This window comes from Anser cygnoides, chromosome 12, assembly GCF_040182565.1.
Source record: "Anser cygnoides isolate HZ-2024a breed goose chromosome 12, Taihu_goose_T2T_genome, whole genome shotgun sequence".
Lineage (NCBI taxonomy): Eukaryota > Metazoa > Chordata > Aves > Anseriformes > Anatidae > Anser > Anser cygnoides.
This window is the reverse complement of record NC_089884.1, coordinates 18,237,577-18,256,874: the sequence shown is the minus strand read 5'-3', so window position 1 is coordinate 18,256,874 and position 19,298 is coordinate 18,237,577. Positions and strand designations below refer to the sequence as shown.

Genomic DNA, 19,298 nt, shown 5'->3' with positions numbered 1-19,298 from the left:
CTATCAAATCTGTCCATGAAAAATACTGTACTTGAGTTGTGTGTATGAGTTTCTGTACATGTACCTTTGGGAGAGTCTGAATATTCTAATGTGGTTTAGTGTGGGAAAACTACAGTTAGCAATTTTGATGAGCTGGTGTAACACTAAAAGGACGTATATTAGAATTGATATTTACTTTCATGATGTCATTATTGGCAAGTTATTTTCATTTCTTGTTTCATGGCCTCCTTGATATTTTGATTTTATACATGTTTTCTGCCTTTGACACATCTGGCATGTATGAGAAATCACAGGTATCCTTTTCTACTGGGTCTGGCTGGGATGTTAACTTTCCCTGCAGCAGCCCATACAGTGCTGTGCTCTGCACTTGTAGCTAGAACAGCAGTGGTATCACACCAGTGTTGTGTCTGCTGCTGAGCAGTGCTGGCACAGCATCAGGACTCCCTCTAACCCTCCTAGGGGGTGGGCAAAAAAGTGAGAAAGGGACATCACCAGGGCAGCTGACCTAAACCAACCAAAGGGATATTCCATACCATACGATGTCATACTCAGCAATAAAAGGTGTAAAAAAGGAAGAAGAGGGGAGGGGTGGGCTCTCGTTGTGAAAACATCTGTCCTCCTGAACACTGGCTACTTGAAGGCCCTGAACACCAGCCCTGCTTCAAGGATGTGGTCAAGCATCTCTCATTTGTGGGAAGTAGAGAGTAGTTTCTTTCCTCTGCACTTCCATACGGCCTTCACTTGTTTTTTTTTTTTTCCCTCCCTTTTCCCCTTTCCCTTTTTTCCTTTAGTTAAATAGTTTAATTAATAATAATCTTTCCTTAATAATTATTTTTTCCCTTTAATTAAATTATCCTTATCTCAACCCGTGAATTGTTCTTTCCTTTACTTCTTCCCCTCCTCTTCTAAGGAGGAGGAGTGAGAGAGCGGTTGTGGTGGAGTTCAGCTGCCTAGCATGGTAAAACCACCACACCTTTATCCTACCTGCCTGCTGGCATCAGTTAAGACTTGATTTAATGAGCAGGTAGATCACTATTAAAGAACAGTTAAGTATCCATTTCTGATATAATCAAAATTTTTGATACAGTGGAACTCTGATTTCACTACAGTAACAAACTAAAGCATTTCTCATCCTAGTTCTTCTCAGCTTTAGGATAATAACTATATCGGTATGTTTGAACATGCCAACTACATGGAGGAGAAAACAGCCTTTTTCTCAGTATAAAGGAAAACAAAAGTATTAGAATACTTAAAACTCTCTGTGCTAATATAAGGCTAGATCCTGAGGTGATATAAATCATTTTTGCTCCATTTGCTTCAATATAATGGAGCTATGTTGATTTAACCAGATGATTTTGTCCACTTTTTTTAATTTGCTTTGTTACAGACTTTTTGTTTGTTTGTTTCAGTAAATCCATGTTTTCTAGTGGATTCTCTAGGAACTTTGTTGTAGAATTGTATTTTAATTTATGTAGAAGCATTTTTCCCTAAAAATACACATGGTCTCTTTGTTCCTTCCTGATTTTTCCAAAGTATTTTTGGTTTCAAATATTCCCTTCTAGCTACTAATGTAAAGATATGGAAATTGCAAATTGAAAACAGCTAAATAGTTTCATCATTCACTGTGAAAATAAAACAATGTGTTCTTTTTTGTGTTCCTTAAGTCAGTAACATCTTCCGTTTTATTATAAACCCCACCTGCAGTGCTGTAGTTTCTAACAGAGAGATGGCCTCCTTTCATTTATGTTCTTCTCTTGTATAACTTATCAATTAAGGAAAAGAAAGAGTGACCGCTCAATAAGATCATCATAATTGTTTTTTAGTCAGCAACAGACTGGATCTTCTGTCACTCTGCACTGCTGTGGATAATTTGATTTCCAGAAGAAAAAGTTAACATTTTAATACAGATCAACTTGAGTATACAGAAGCATTATAAAATAGGTCTGACCTCTTAGTGCAGTCCAAATCACACCCACAAGCACAGGTAGAAGGCTTAAGCGATCGGCCAGGCACTGATTTTAAGGCACAACGCATGTTCTTGCTCTGCAGAAAGAACGTTAAATATGAGTGAGAGAGGAGATGGAAGTACTTTTCTGATTCTTAATTCAAGAAGTCAACAAAACCTCACAGCTAAGGCTTCAAAGCTGAAGAACATCTCGTGGTGAGACGAACTCCTAAGTCCTTCAGTTCCTTTAGAAAATGGCATATTAACTCTTCAGTCATATAAGTACTTTTTTGGACTGTTGATGCTTTTCATAATTTTTTCTATTGTTTCACAGTGCTGTGAGTTTGTATTGTTTTTAAAGTTTTATTTGGAGAAACTACTTTTGTAGAATTAAGTCCCACTGACTTACATGAAATATGGAATGCTAGAAAATAAGATCTTGGTTCCAAGTCAGTTAGAATCTGGGAGACTTTTAAAACAAGTAACAATTATGACAAGAGACCTGAGTAGCTTTTCATTTCCCTAAAGACATGGGTAATTCATATGGAATTGATTGCTTTATTTAAAGAAAAGCAGCAAATTATTCCCAACAGTTCCTTCAATTGATCTGAGAGACCAGAAATGCAAATTACATAATAGCAGTGAAACTCTACTTTCTTTTTATCATGGCTGATACGTGATATCCTGTAAATGCGGATGATATCAATGTAACAGCTCAGAATAATTTCCCTTTCATTCCTTCCTAAGCATGTAGTGTCTAGCACGTTGGGATTGTTTTATTATTAGACATCTTTGAACTCATAAATTTGCAGGAAATAACACAATTTACTCAAACTATTTGTCTCATCATTCTCTAAATTAAGTTAAGACTGTCTTGGTCACTTTTTCTGGATATTTGATTAACTGCTAAAAGGCAGCATGATAAAACATAGTTTGCTAAAACAGGCTATTTTCTGTGATGTTGCAGGATTTCAAAAGACTATTAAAAATCAGTAGCTATATCTAAAATTCTTTGTGCTAATTTTAAAAGTAATTGTGCTTGTTAAAATCATAGAATCATAGAATATCCTGAGTTGGAAGGGACCCATAAGGATCATCGAGTCCAACTCCTAAAGATTATATTATGCCTAAAAAAAATACCCACAAAATATTCTACTGCATAATAATTTTCAAATTAGTCTTAAGGATTTAGAAGTATTTTCTGAAACTATGACTACGTTTCTGATTTGCCTTCTTCATATACTTATTTACTCAGCAGCTATCTTTTGAGTATTAGCTGACTAATTTATGGGATAGAAATCAAAATGTTGAAACACTTTGCGATTAAAATTATAAAAAAGTAACTTACTGGGTCCAGAATCAGCCCTTTTACTATTGTGAATAGTCCAAGCAAGTGTATCCTGAAGGCAGGCTCACACAATGACTTAAGAAGCCAATTTAACACCCCAAATCGGAATTGTACTAAAAGAGTGCTATATTTTCTTTCATTTCTGTTGCTTTTAAAAAATAGTGATTTTTTTTCCCTCTTTTGTAATGGTTCATGGCACTGGGCATTATGGCGATTTACCTTGAAGCATACATCCTCATTGTACAAAACAGACTTCTGTAATGCTCTGTAACTCAATTTGTAAATGCTGCTGCACGTAGACTCAGTATAAATAACATATCAACAAGTAATTCAAACACAAAATTGAAAAAGAATTTTACTTTTGTTATATTAGATTTTATCAGCTAATGTGTGGCATTTTATTTTAATAACAGATCTCTATTTATGATAGCTTATCCAATTCAGTCTGGAAAGATTTGATTTGTGTGTTTAATACAAACATGTACATTTTATGTGTTCAATATGTACGTATTGTAGAGCTGCTGGACTTTTCCTGAAAAAGTGCTTGTGAATAATAATGTCTGTTCATCTGAGAGTAACATTTTCAGGGAAGCAAATAAAATCTTAGGGACTGCTGTTTTCTAATTTGAACAACATTTTCAGATGGACCTTCCATAAAGGGCTCTTATTTTCATAGTTTCAAACATCTACAGTTATCATGTACACGCAGGAAATTTTAGATCAATATATAGGTTCAAAAAGATAAACTAATAAAATTACAGGCTAGGTGCTATCACTCTCACCCGGGACAGAACCTTACACTTCTGGCAGTCGCAATGTCAGGCGCTCTCCAGTAAGGGGTGGTAGCATCTCCTCTGTGAAATTCAGCCGGCTGTACTTCAGCTGTGCGGCACTTGAGAGAAAAACTAGCTGCAGAAAAAGAAATGGGGAAATCGATCCACAGCATCTGTAGGAGCCAACGAAATATATCTTAATTTCTACATTTTGCTTTTTTTCCTTTTATATCCATTTTGCTAGAAATGTATTATGTTAGTTACTGATAGTTTAAGAGTAATCTGCACAACAGTGTACATACAGCACTTAGTGTTTTGGAACTGCTACCATTAAAAAATTACAATGTTAGTAGCACTGAATCATGCAGGAATTTTAGAACTTTGTCTGGAATAGCAAATATTTGTGGATATACAGAAATGATGTTAAGCAATCTGTGTACTCGGAAGGTCCACAAAATTCTGATGAAGTAAATGGAATCCATCTGTTCTGAAATCAGTCCATTTATGATCTCAGAAGAACAATGTATTTTCCATTTCCTGCATTTTTTTTTTAATCCCTGTTATCTACTCCAACATTCAGTGAAGACAAAGAATTCTTTTTAACAAGTGTTTTACTGGAAGATCTTTTTTTTTTCTCTCCCCTAAGAAATGGTTCGAATAGCCTATGCACTGCTTCCATGTGAACGCTCTAATAATTTCCCAGTGCCTTTCAGATACACAGTGTCCAAAACAGGAACAGAAAGACCCAGGTAAGATGAAGCAAGTTGTACAAGACTGCCCATAAAAGTGTCACAGGACACAGAACAGAGGAGCAGAGTCCAGCCTGTTTGCTGCCCAGTCTTGTGCCTCAGGTATGATAACTACTAATTCTCCAGCTCTGTTACTTATGTGCTTGTCCCATGCAGCTAAAACTAGATTTTTATTCCTCTCCAAGATTCCCAGTCCTAGTAGCATCCTGATTGCCTGGTAGTGTCAGAAAACACGTTTCCTATTTGCCCATCACCATTCAGACAGGAGCGAGGTGAATGCAGCTGTCCTGCCTGTGGTGAATGTGCTCAACTGCTGCTCCCTTGGAGGGGGTGAATTCAGGCACATAGACTCGGGCCTACAGAGAAATTGCCAGCTGGCTAGCAGTGCCCACACCAAAACCATCGTATTTAGTTCCTATATTACGGCAGTAAGGTCAGACTAGGGTTCACAGCGTGCTGTTAGCATGCTCCCCTGCCTCTTGCCTTTCCCTTCAGTGCAGCAGCTACAGGCAGGGGGCACAGGCACCTGTTCCTGGTGTGGCCCACAGAGCCTAACAGCAGCCTCTGTAGAGATCGGTGTCTTCTCCCCGCCTCCACGAAGATCGAAGATCGGTGTCTTCTCCCCAGCGCCTGCCATGAGCTTGGGACCACGGACAGCTTGTTGAGCTACGGGGAACACGCTGAGGAATCCCAGCCAGCCCTGCGAAATCCACCCGCAAGCCAGTGAGAGGACTAAAGCAAGCGGTGAGTAAACTGAGGAACACGAAGCCATCATCGCCCTCCTTACTGAGAGCCCTATGGCTCTCCCAGCACGACAGCCACCAAGCCCCTGAGGCCGGTCCCCGAGGCCGCCCTCCCGTGGCCGCCTTCCGAGGCCCCGGGCCGAGCCCCCCGCCCAGCCGCCCTTCAGCGGCCGCCGCCCGGAGGCGGGCGGGGCGCTGCCGCGTTCCGCCCTCCGCGGAGCCTCGCCGGGCCCCGCCGAAACCTCGGGCGGCGGCACCGGCCGGGGAGGAGGAGGAGGAGGAGGAGGAGGAAGAGCAGAAGGAGCGCCCGGTCCTGCCCCGCCGCCCGCTTCTCTTCCGGCGGCCTCAGGTGAGAGCAGGGCCGGGCAGGGGGGAGCCGCTGCCCGCCTGGGCGCGGAAAGGTCCGGCTCCTGGTAACGGCGACAGAATGGGAATAAAGGCACAGAGGGAGAGGGGGGAACAAAGGCTGAAAGAGCGAAACTTGTAGGTAACAGCGCCCCGCGTTGCGCCCTCTGATTGCTCGGGAGCAGAGAACACCTCCCAGGCCCGCAAACCTGTGCCCGAGTTTGTGTGCGGACCGGAGGAAGGCTCGGGGAGTCCGGGGCCGGAGTTTGTGCTGTGTCTGCAGCCAGATGAGTGGGGAAAGTACCCGCTGGGTAAGGCGGGGGTGTATAACCCAAACCCGGCTTTGTGGAGTGCTTTGGGCGCTTTTTTTGTACTTTTATTCTTAAAAAAAAAAAAAATTAAAAAAAATAGGGCTTTAAAATACTGAAGGAGGTACTTAAACATCCAAAGAAGACTTGAAATGTGTGAAGAAGGTTGGCTTGTCTTATTTTTTAGTGCTGATGAACAAGTCAGTCGTTCAGCTCTGCTCTTGGTGGGAAGCGTTACGGCATTTCTGTAATAAGTGAGCACTCAATAAAGGGATTAAAACATTGCAATACATATAATGTGATGCTTGATCATCATTGTTTGATCACATTATGTTTGCCTGAGGGAGATAAAGCACATCGCTTAGCAGGGGCATGTCATCCTGCAGATGTCACTGAGGATCCGGGACCATTTTAAGGCTGCTGAACCCGAGGCTGCCTCTGTAATCATTAGGGATTTGGTCTGCAGAAGTGTTGAAGTCTGACAAAGACACTTGAAAGCATTTTTGGACACTAAAAGTAAATATTCAGTGTAGCGTTTGAATTCAGTTCAGCACAGAAGCCTGCTTTTCTCCTGTCAGTGTGTTAACATTTTATTTGTATTGCTCTCTGCTTAAAGCGTTTGGTCATGGACCAAGACCACGCTGTGCTAAGTGCTGTGCAAATACAAGGTGAGGAAGTCCATGCAAATGCATCTAAAACTTGTGGGTTTGATTCTGAGGCAGTTGTGATTTATTATAGGAAATAAAGTGTCCTCTGCTGGACGTGGGAGCGTGAAAATTTCTACAGAGTAAGAAACAGATGCACCTATTACCTGTGATAGTGGTTTTGCTGCTTTGTGCTATAATTCAAGATGCTGGGGTCTTGTTTATTTATTTAAACAAACAAAATCTGTGAAATTGTTTATCATTAAGCAAGCAGGATTGCAGGGAAGAAAGAGTTTCTGTGAGGGTTTAATGGTTCTGAGTAGGTCAGAAATAAACAAATAGCGTGTTGTATGTGTGGTTTGTTGTCTGTTTATTTTAAAGAGATCCTGATCTTTTGGGTGTTGATGTCCTGATCTGGAAGTTTTTAAATGGTCCCCTGTAGGAGGGAGAACAATTTGTTGCAGGTCTATGTTAAGACCAGTGATATGGTGTTCTCATGGTATGCTTGTGCGTATAGTGAAGTAAGTACTTGTAAAATAAGTCTGTGTTGTAGTGAGTGGTTGATAAAATCATCACTCACTGACAGCGATGTAGAACAGAAAATGAGGAGTATGAGGAGCAGCAGCCTCAAAACAAGAGAACAATACTGATTTCTAATGGCTGTTATAGCATGTTATTTATGCTTCCAGAAGCCATTACTAGCAGCAATTAGGGTCATTGGGGGTTCTTGTAAAGAAGCCATTAAAGTTCTTAATTTTTTTCATAATGAAGCTACCGTCAACACCATTAGGAGTAAACAGGGAAGACACTTCATTCCCTAGTGTATGTGGATATTTATGTTCTCATGGTTTGTGCTAAGTGAAAGAGCAGGTGCTGGTAGAGAGCTAATTAGTTTAGGTGTTAGCCTAGAGACAGATGATCGTTGTCTTCTGTTATTGTGGGTGTTTATGTAATTGCCAGTTGCTCTTGGATCAAAAAAGAAGGCGGGGGGGAGATAATATTCCTTGTAGAATTAAAAAACAAAACAAAACACTCTAAATTGAATTCTTACATGTCTATTTCTTGGGATATATCTTTGACTCGGATTTAATGTAATGTAACAAATGACTGTGATTTTAATCTATTGTGAAGGCTTTAAAACACAGAGTGAAGTACTTCACACAGAGATTCCTCCCTCAGTCCCATCATTTGTGTTCAAGCTACATTTTATACATTTTATCTTTCTGGAAAAGCCTGATAGTTGGAAGAGTTTGGTGTTTAGATTAATCAAATACAGTAGTGAAAGTGCACTGAGCAGGTCTTCTACATTCAAACCATCTTTTGGGGCTCCTATGCAGAAATCTGTACATGCATTGATAAATCAAAGATTGTTTTATTGCTAACAAGAAGGTAACCCTACACCTGTGAGCTGCCGGCAGATGGAATAGGTGTTCATCAGGAGCTGCCTGCTGCAGCCTGGCCTGGTGCCCCATGGCGCGGCCTGCCCTGGGCCTGCATGGCTCCTGCCTGGTTCCCCTGGCGCTTCTGCTACATTTTGTGTCGAGCAGGTGTTGCCAGCTGTGTGTTCATCTTCCCACTCTGGCAGGCTGAGGAAGAGAGTATAAATATAGATGTTGTGTCTGGAAGTTGAAACTTCTGGTTATGAAACGCAGTGAGTCCTTTTTCCAAGTGTGCTAGTTGCTTGTTCCTGCTGTTATTTTGGGCTAGATTTAAAGCTCTTGTGTGAGAAGCATCTGTGCTTATAAACAGTTCCAGAGATTTAGGCATACTGTTAAAAGGGAGTTAGAGACCTTGGTTAAAATGAGGAAGTTCTTCGGATGAGAACCGGGACCTTCTCTAACTGGAGCCCTGTCAGTACTGCCATTCACAAACGCCTCTCGGTGAAATGCCCTGTAAAACACCTTTTGAAGCGCTAACCTGTTCCTTCAAAGGCTGAATGCTGCTAAATAGATCATCTGTTAAGCTGGTATCTGTAAAGTTTCAAGCTGATTATTTGCTAAGCTGACAGGATATTACAGTGTGAAGTAGTTTGTAACCACTCTGCAGTTAGATCATCATGCATTAAAATAAGGAAGTGTAGCTTCTTCCTTAGGTCACTATGGTGTACTTCACAAGTAGTCAGTGTCTGCCGTCTGCTGAAAAACATATTTTATATTTTACCTTTTGAAAGCAGGAAAGATCTGTTCATTTGGAATTGACTCATACTATTTTGAAGAACCATTTTCACCTGGAAAGAAAAATGATGTCTATTTTTATCATGAGGAAATAAAAGAGTTTTATACCATTTTTATTAATTTCCATCGTTATCTCCAGAGGTATCTTTTGCTGTTGCTTACCTTTTGCTTTGTATACCATCCTGTTTTCCTGAGTCACGCCGAGTAGGAACCAGGCTGTCCTGCAATGTGTCAGCTGTGGCTGGAGCTGCCAAGCCGTAGGGTGGTCAATAAAGGTAGAGGAGCAAGCAATAGATTTGGTCTTTCCTTTTGCATGTTTTTCTTTGCTTAATAAGCATAACATATGACAGCGTAAATATTTTGTGCTGTAGTAATATTTCCTGCATATCATCTGTAGGTTGCTACTGTAGCTGAGTATTCTCTCTTTGGAGTTACTAAAATGAAGGCAGAAAAGGTGAAGTCATTTCCTCTAGGTTATGCAAAGTTAAAATGGCAAAATTTAAGCAGAACATGGGACTGCTGTTCCTTTTCTAATGGAGGCATTGTTTTAACTCAGTAGCTTGTAGTTATGACATGAGTTTATATTGAAATGTATCCTTCAAATAGAAACATTTGTTTTATGTAGCCTGATTTCAGTATTTTTTATTTCATATAAATCAAGCAGGTGTTCTCTTCTGTGTGAGCCAGGCTGCTGTTTTGTTTTGTGAAAAGTTCAGCAGATTCAGGTCTGCCCTTGGTTTAAAGACGAAGCCCAAGTTGGCCCGAATGAGACCCAGGGTTGTACGTACTGCTTTTCCGAAGAGCTTCCTTGCAGCTCGAGTGTTCCTCCCTGTAGAACTGTGTCTGAACAGCTGTTCTGCAATCCTCATTTCAGCATTAAAAGTAGCTTCTGGTCTGTAGTTAGACAGAAGGAACAAACAGGGTGTGTTTAACTTCTGTTTCTTGACATAAAACTAAGTGAATAAGTAACACATTGCAGTTAAACACAGAAATCACAAAGACTACCAAGGCTGTAACTAATGTCCTAAGTAAAAGAAAGGTGACGAGTGTCTTCAAATATGGCTGGCTGTTTCTGGCAACTTCCCTCTGAAGTGCCCACATGCTGTACATATGTGTATGTCTGGCTGTGCTCCAGAAGCTTGCAGGGGAACTGACTGAGGGCATTTCCAGCTTCGCTCCGATGCCTCCTGCCTTGCAGTTTGCTTCAGAGTAGCTGCAGGGCTTTGTATCGTCCTCCATTCTGCATGATCCATAAACGAGTACTATTTGACATGAAAGTTGTCTTTGATCCCACAATCAAAGGAACATATATTTTTTCTGAGATGCTCAGTGAGCATAGTAATAAATTCTCTTTTTATAAAACTGCCTTGTAAATGACTGGTTATAAAACCATGAGTGTACTCTTGTACTGTAGCGAATATAAAAATGTTTTTAAAGGACTTTGATTAAGCTCTAAGGTCTTAAGTATGCATGCTTTATATAAGGGAAGGAGGCACCCTCTGTAAGTGTTTTATAGATAGGTAAATGTAGAAATAGCCTACATGTGACTTTTCACGTAACACGTTACTTTTGTCTCTGGGAAAAGTTTTGTTATGACTAATAATGTTAGCATTTCGGTGAGTTGAATAAAATATTTTAGTAAAATGTAACATATCCCTAGGTTTTAGTCATTATTTACTTAATGTCCAATCTGTGCATTTTCTGCTTTATTTATATAAAACATAATTTATTTGTTCCAGGGACTTCTCTTTAAAACACTCCTTTTTTTAGAACTAGCTGATGATCAAGCCACCTAGCAGTGACTAATTTTTATTCAGATATAGTCTTCCATCCGTGTAACCAAAATGATGAGGCGACGAGGATGCCAATAACATGACAAAGCACAGGAAAGGGCTGGATAATGAGTACAACTGAGAAGCAGCCATCAAGTTGGATTTGAAGCACACTGAGGCACAAAGTCAGCTGAAATTAATGGAAATGGACAATAAAGTCTGATCGTTTTAAATGGCAGATATTCTTAGCACCTGGCTCACATCAGCCTGAATCCATCTGTTACATTACTTCAGGTAGGACTTGCTGAAACAAGCTTAAGCTTAATCAGGCAGAGGGGGGGAAAAACAGATTGGGGCAAGTTGAGAGAGAATGAACTTCCTACTTGGGCTTTTCTGCGTGTTTACGGCTCGTCCTCTGTTGTTACCACTGAGCTTCCGTGGGACTGAATCAAAAAAATGAGTTCCAGTAGCAGAATAAATTTTCAGTTTCCATTTCCTCATTTGAAAGGAAGCCGGGGTATGGCTATCGCCACTTTCTCACTTCCTGATGCTTTCTGCCTGATCTTCTGCTACTCCTTTGCTAGCAATTTTAGGCAGCTGCCATGGAGGTGACTGCTATCTCAGTATCGAGTTGGGTGGGGGAAGTGGTGTCTGAGGAGCAAACATTTATATCTTTGTGTGATACACTTTTACTGGAATAAACAAAATAACAGAAGAGAAATATGAGTGGTCTTTACTACTCTCTTGCCAAGAGGAGCGAGCCTGCTTGCTCTGGCTGCATAGGTAGCCGAAGTCTGAGGTGGAGCATCAGTGCCACCAGAGCTGGAGGCCTGGCTGGGCCTGGGGAGAGCCCAGCTCTCTTCTCCCCCATAAGCAATCTGGCAGGGGATTTTTTATCTGGAAAAGTCTTGTTTCATCCTCTAGAACTGAGATAAACTGGCAGTTGCTTCAGAATCTTGTAAGCTAATAGAAGTTCAGCTTTTTGTGGCTGGTTTTGATCTTTTATGAACTAGTCATATACAGTTCATGAATTTAAGGTTTTTTTTTTTTTTTTTTTTTTTTTTCTTCTAGTAAGGGTTTTGCATATGTACAGGAGAACACAGCTTCTTTTGGAAATGTCCTGGAACCTTAAATTGCTTTCTGCTTGCCAGTTACGTAAATGTCTTTGTAAAGTATATTTTCTGAAAATACTCATCTGTGATTCTGGTGGGATTCCTATGGCATGGCTCAGAGAGCCGCTGCCCTTAGGAGAGGGCAGTTCTGCTTGCTTCCCCGGAGCTGCTCCCACCCCTCCTCGAATTGGTCCTGCTGCTCATCTGACCTGCTGCTGAGCTGTTTTGGGGAACTACATGGGCAAAAAAGCTATTTTTTTTAATTGGATAAGCATTTTTTTTCTTCTGAAGGAACAGAACAACCAGGAGAGAGGAAGTGGCAAGACTATTGCTGAACTTCTGGAGAGACAGGCAGAGACCGTTCCCTTCTCTTAGGCAGTAGCTGTGTTGTAAAACTGTGCTCCTGTTACCGAAGTAGTAAGCTGTACTTCCGCAGACATGCTGGAAAAGTGACCTGGGCTGTATTTTGGTTTGAGGTATTGCTAGCTGAATTGTTAGCCTAATTACAGTACTGCATAAGAAAGATCTTCACTCCTCTGCTTTACTTTTACAGCAGGAAATGAATGTGAAAATATTTCACTTTAGTACTTCTTAAAAAAATCTATATTTTTTTTTAAGTTCCTGAGGAGCATCCTGTTTTGGATTTTGTATTTTATACTCTTCATTTTTAGTCTGCTAATTGTGATAAAACATCAGCTATAAGCCCCCCACTCCCTTTTTTCTCAGGATACTGCACTTTTAAAATAAGGCAGGAGATGCAACATGGTGCTATATTGACAATTGTGTTGGCACATACTGTGATTTGGTTAAGGAAGTGCGGTGTTTAATGTAACACAACAGTATGGAATTCACAGATGTCGGAGGGTAGTCAAAACTAGGAGTTGCTCTGAGAAAGTGCGAATTTGATAGCAGTATAAACACCACATACATCTTTCAAAGAAATGGGGAAAAAAACAGCACAGTTACTTTGTAAATGTGACTTGATGTGGTTCTTACAGCGCCACAAATATGCAAGATTGCACACAGGCAATTTTATTCCCCCACGAGCTGGCGCGATGATTGCATGCATGTTCAGAGCTCACTTGCAGAGTTTCAGAGCGTGATTTAGGGACATCAGTTGTCAGCGTGAGCAGAACTGTGCACGGGTGTTACATTGCTTCTGGTGAGATGCAAACCAGTGAACTAATAACATTGCTGGGTGATGGCGATTAAATAGGAATTCATGAATAATATATTGGAAGAATAAAGGGGGAATTATCTCTTCCCTACCCCCCTAAGATTCTGGACAGATTGAGGCAAGAATCAGGCTGTTCGTGTTCATATATTGAATGTGTGTGTTCTGTAACTGTTGATAAAACATGTTTAGGCAGGGAATTTGGATGTAGTTGTAGCTAAACTGGTTTTCCAGAGTAACTTTAAACACTTGTTTTAAATGTTGAATGAATTTCTATGCTGTGTTCATACAGGCTGTCATGTTTTAGAAATGTGTTCTGCTGTACTTGTCCTGGAAGTTTCCATAGGCAGTGATGGTAAGGCTTTTCTTACAGTTATCTCTGCTGCCAAAAAAAAAAAAAAAAAAAAGAAAAATACATGTAAATACAAGGAAAAAATTAAATGTAATTTCTGGAGGCTACAGAATCTAAAAGATGCTGTGCTTGTTTGTCTTTCTGGAAGGCTTCTCATGTCCTTCTGTGTACAGATATCCCAGGCATCATTCTTTTGGTTTGTGGATTTACAGATGGAGAACCAGCATTTTAAGAAGCATTTACAAAAAAAAAAAAATAAAATAAATCATGTTACTTAGTGGTAAATCCATGAGGAGTGTTCGCTGCGGAAAGTATGGATGGGAATCAGTTAATTTATTTTGTCATTAAAATCAAGCCAAGGAGTGAGGCAGCACTTCTCCAGCATACAGTGTTTTCAGCATGCTGAAGGCTGTGCTGAATTACGTAGCAAGTAGTTGGAAAGAGGATGAAGTGTTGCTGTTCTTACATGCTGGAAAACACCTCTAGAAATAGAGGGGATTTCAAGAGCAGGAAAAAGTGGCTGAGGGGGGAGATGAGAAATGACTAACTGTGGCACTGTACTCACAGAAATGGGCTCGCTGTTGGCTGCAGGCAGAGGAGACCAAATTATGTTGTATAATAATACTCTTTTGGATCTCGGTAAGGTTTTCCAAGATCCAGAGTCAGGCTGGATTAGCGCTAACACTGAGACAGAGACTCTGGAGGTACCAGAAGGGGAAGGCCACATATCTCTTCTGGAAACCTGGCATGATTCAAAAGCTCTTGCCTGCACTTACCCATTGCATTGGAAACCAAAACGGTCAGAAATGTTGCCTTGAGTTGCAGAGACGTGAGCCCACGCTTAGAGCAAAGCTCTAGCAGTAGGCAGAGGAGCTGTGTGGTCTCAGTGTGGAACAGCCCTATCTTTCTTTTCAGTGTCATGGCTGAATTTAGTAAATTCTCTTGTGTGCTAGTTGGTGGTTAAATGACCTGATTCGAGCCCTGTGTGCAGGACAGCGGTTAGCAGTGTTTGTGCCCACCCTGTAGGTGTTCCAAGGCCTTCAGGGGGTGAGGGAGGGTCTGGGCCGTGCCTCCCCAGGCTCCCTCACAGAGCCCAAACCTTGGAGCGACGGCTCTGGGCCTGAAGGTCAGCGCGACTTGCTGCGCCTGTGTAAAGGGAGCTGTTCAGGAGGCCCGTCCAGCAGGACCGCTTCACTCCTGGAGGCCGGGGTACCTGGTAGTCCCAGGGACACGGAGCAAGTTGTGGGGGAAGTTTTTAAAGGTTTTCAGGTGATGCTGGAGATCGCTACTTAGTGCAAAACCAACTATCCTGTGTGCCGTTCCCTGGGTCTGCCTTCTCTGGGGTATTCTCTGGGGATCTGGTCGATGCTCGGTAGGGCTCCTGTGTCTCCGTGCTCCACACCCCTCAGTGCAGGCTTTTCTCTTCTCTCCCCTGTGAGAAGGATCCTGGCAGGCTTCGATTCTCTTACCGGTCCCTCAGCTGCTGGTTTGTGCCTCTGGTCAGGCACAAACCCTTGGGTGGGCTGTTGCATGGTTACCTCGCGGTTTGAGTTTAGACCTGAAAAACTGGTTTTTATAAGCGCTAACCACCTGTTCTGTTAGGGAACAGCCCATGTAATTGTGGACGGTCTTTAATGATGTCTTGTTCAGCAGCGGAGGCTGAGTGCCGCTCCTCCCTCTGTGTAGTGCAACACAATCCATCCTTCTAACTGGGCTCCAATTCTTGAACAAAAAGTTACCTATGAACAGTTAGAAATGTCCAGCTGACCTTCAGAATATTGGTATTGGTTCCCTGGGTAATCAAAAGGAATTCGTGGTTGTAGAGCAGAGCTGTATTTTACATCCTTGTTCTTTCTCCCTCTCCAGAAGTGCGTGCAGCCAGGCTACCTGTATGGCTTCTAATGCTGACGTCAGGGAGCAGCTAGGTAATTACGGCTCTGGTAGTTTTTAGCCAATAATTGGGCTGGTAACTGGTCTGCATTCAAACCTAAGAGGATGACTACACAGAAAGTTGCCAAGGAACAAGGTATAATGCCTCAGTTATTACTCGTGTGTATTATTATCCTGTATAAGGTAAATGTGAGACAGTTTTTTCTACTTTTATATACAAGGGGATGTAGTTTGTAAATTAGCATTTGGTCTGAGAGATTTTACATGCTATTAATCCCCAAATTTTAATTGATCTACTAATAACTTATTCATGTAATTATGCAGTTAGTTTCCTTTACCATGATAGTCTTAAAATATACATATTTAAAATCTGGACAATTTGATAATTTGGACAGACTGTAGAACATAGAAACTACATTATATGCCTTGTGATTTGAAGTAAGACCCCTGTCAGAATGACTGTAAAATGAAATTTGATTTAGTCCTAAGCTGCTTTGGATATTTGCCTGTACCACCCATGGACTGTTATGGGCTATTGATTATTAATTTTTTCTATGTTGAGGTATAAGATGCAAAAGTAGGCAACAGTGATATTTGCCCACCTGTCCTTTCTCTGTTAAAATAAATATACAAACAGTATTTTACAAGGTAATAACCTAGGGGATGAGGGAAACACCCTCCTTGCAATATTGCCAAATGTCACTTCTGAGTTGTTTTTTTTAAAGCATTTTAATACTGTAAGACTCATCTTGCTCTTCCCTTCTCAATTTTGATCTATTTTTGGCCTAAATTTAGTTTTTCTATGCAGTCAAGTGCTAAAAGCTTGATTAAAACACACAATTTTGTGATTTAGTGACATACTAAAAATGTCAGCAAGCATAAATATCCTGATATAGCACTAACCTTGTCAGCCAGAATGCTAAATCATTCTTATAACTTCCTTCCTGTCTTAATGGAGAAGTCAGCAAACCTTTCTGCGCTTTCCTAGGGCCTGTGACTTACATTTTTATAAACGTTTCCCTACAAAGCAATTTTAATTCTAGATTACAAGCACACTAAATGATGGAACATATCAGTAAGGTTATGTGCTGGATATGTGTAATACGCAAGATGTTTTTGTGTTGATGCTATTGTCTCGTTTTTATGCTTTTGTGCAAGTGACTAATTTCTTAACAAAGACTAGTGGTAAAGCCCCCTAAAAACAGTAGTAGTGAAACTAAATAAACCCGTGTTTTTGTTGATGGTTCCTGTTTTTTCTTTTGTTTGAGTTTGGCCAGAATGAGAATACACCTTTCTTATTTGGGATTTATTGACCAGGATTTTGCCCTGCGGTTTGAGTTCCTTGATGTTCCAGAAGATTCACCAAATATTCCCTGTTCCTTAGGCTGACCTTCTGTTACTAGTTTCTGTAGGATCATAAAAGAAGGGCAAACTGGGAGAGTCACTTGACTGCTTGGAGCAGCAGTCATCACCCAGCCAAGCACTGATCCCTGAGGGAAAGGGGAAATCCAGTCTGCACTGGCTCTGGGAAGGTCAGGCGCTGTGTGGTCACTGGACTCCAGCAGTCGGTGCCGCCGTCCGCCTTCCCGCTGTAAGCTGCAGGAGGAAGGATTAGTATTGCATGCAGTCGGACTGGTACTTCATTCAGCATTTTTGCTCACAACTATGAGTTTTCTGTATTGCCTTTTATTTAAATGACAGGTTTCTTCACACATTTTTATGCTAGTTTCCAGGCATAATCTCAGTCAAGATGAGACTTTTGTGAATACCATTTTCTGCAAATCTTAAAATTAGTTTGTTTTGGGTTACTTAAATTCTTGCTTTATGTTCGCAGTACAGATTTATTTTCAGCCATGATGTCGATTATGCAGACATCTAGGGCTCATAGTACATGTAAAATATCTCTTGTACTTGGCACAGTTAATTGCAGCTGCTTTTTTTATTATTAGTTTTTTTGTTTTTTTTTTTTTTTTTTTTTTACTTCCGTGCGTCACCCTGTCTAAGGATTCGGGATTTCATAAATTAATGTTTTGGGTGGAGAGTTCAGTGAATGTTAGTTTCTCTGTTCATTGTCTGTAGCCATTGTCTAAATATAAAAACTTATTCTTGCAACTTAGTCTGTGCTTCATATCTCTTACTGACACAATACAATTTGTTTCCCAATGGGACATCACTTGTACTGTTAGCACCTTAGTCAGAACTGCTATGTTCCCTCTGCCTTTTTTTTTAAATCCATTTAAGCTGACAGTCTGAAAGACTGCCTTTTTCTATGCTTGTCACTGAACATGTTCAAGCAGCTGTGATGTTAGTGGGTTTTTTGTTTTGTCTTTTTTCAAAAACTGAAGCAATTACGCTTAGAAAGTTAAGTTTTGATGGTTTGTTTGCATTTAATTTCAAACTATTTTCTTATCTTTTTTTTTTTGAGCTAGAATATATTTATGTGAATAATTCAGAAAGAAACAGTGATGAAATTATTGGTGCAAACAAGTATGTATGTGCTCGAATACATATATCATCAAGTGGTATATACTTTAGTCATTTGAAGAAGTTGATTGCATTTGCTTTAACAAAAATACATGCCAGACATTATTTACGCTTCATCCTTTTGCTTCCTCATTTCTGACTTCTTGTATTATCTGTACACTTAGGTTTACCATGGTGACAATGTAGAAGTCTGGGTATAAACCACTATCTCATGGTTTAACTAAATGTTACAACATTTTTATGGCTGTGTGTAACACGTAGGGTAGCTAAAAATGTAGACATGCCTGTTTTATGCACGGCTTAGGTCACTGAAGGATTGCATATGGTTTATGCTTTTCCTTACCCAGAAACACTTGACTGTTAGCTCCTGAATGAAGCGGGCTAAGTGATAGAGGTGAGTACAGGTTTTGTCATGTTGCACGTTGCACTGTATTTCTGCTTCATTTGTTAAATTGTTGCCTTTGAGACTTTTTCTCTTTGCAAGCTTCACAGTATTTCCTAGTGAAAGTTTGTCAGAAACAGTTAAGTGACTTAATTTAAAAGCAACAGAAATATCTGAGGGAAGTTTTAGTGTAAAAGTGGCTTTTGGATTTGAAAATATTTGGGGAGTGTGTTATTTTAGAAACACTCTGCACATACACAAATGTTTGTGGCTTTTCTTTACTTTATCAGTGAGCAGTCATATGTCTTTCTAGATTGGAAATTAAATGCAAAAATACCTGGGTTTGAGATTTGACTAGGGAAGGTGTATAAAGTATTTAAAACATGTATTATGAGCTTCAAAATAGCCGCAAAAGGACTGATATTTTTTCAGTTTCTGTGCAGAACTTTTTTTTTTTTTTACTAAAAGCGTGAGTTGAACCTTTTAAATGGTTCTCTTTATCTTGAAATTCCTTCAATAAATCCCCCCCCTCACTTGCACTTGAATACAGATACTTTTGGCGTTTGTCTTGCCATGCAACAGTTTTTTTTTTTTTTTTTTTTTAAGTTGGAAGAACACGTTTTTTTTTTCCATACGAAGTTACTATTTTTTTAGGCAGCAAGTTCAGCGTGATATAGTGGTGGAAGCAGAAACCTAGCAGGTAACAGATGTGAATATTATTTGTAAGGTGGTTCTCTCAAGTCAGATTTTTTTTCTGGCTTTTTCTTTCTGCAAAGTGCTGATAGCAAGAGTATAGGAGGCCCCCTGACAAAAGTGGAAAGTGTTCTGGGCATTAACAGTAATTTGGCTCCTGGAAGTTGCCCAAAGTATTAGCAGTACGTTCTGACTCCTTCTGAAAACTGAAGTAACAGATCTTTTTCTAATAAGCACAAGTCAGCTTGGGTCCTGCTCTACAGGCTGTGTCAGTCATCACTTCTAGCAGCACAGAGCCCCAGGGATCACTGCAGGGCATTGACGGGTTCAATACTGACTCACAGGAAAGAGAGCCACTGCCTAAATCATTGCCACTGATCTCAAAAAATGATGCAATTGCCATTCTCCTC

The 19,298-nt window shown here is 40.5% G+C and overlaps 1 protein-coding gene across 7 annotated transcripts in view; it reads left to right on the top strand.

Moving 5' to 3' along the window:
• Positions 1 to 5,421: 5,421 nt before the first annotated feature.
• The window catches only part of ADCY7 (adenylate cyclase 7), a 61,550-nt gene continuing 47,673 nt past the window's right edge, over positions 5,422 to 19,298 (top strand). For 2 of the 7 annotated variants that reach the window (XM_067004584.1, XM_048075358.2), the window contains exon 1: positions 5,772 to 5,907. The gene's annotated coding sequence lies outside the window, so the exon portion shown is untranslated. Of the gene's footprint in view, positions 5,560 to 5,763; positions 5,908 to 10,869; positions 11,096 to 15,326; positions 15,466 to 17,825; positions 18,208 to 19,298 lie in introns of those variants that run through there. The other 5 variants (XM_013186857.3, XM_048075362.2, XM_048075360.2 and 2 more) reach the window with 5 other exon arrangements.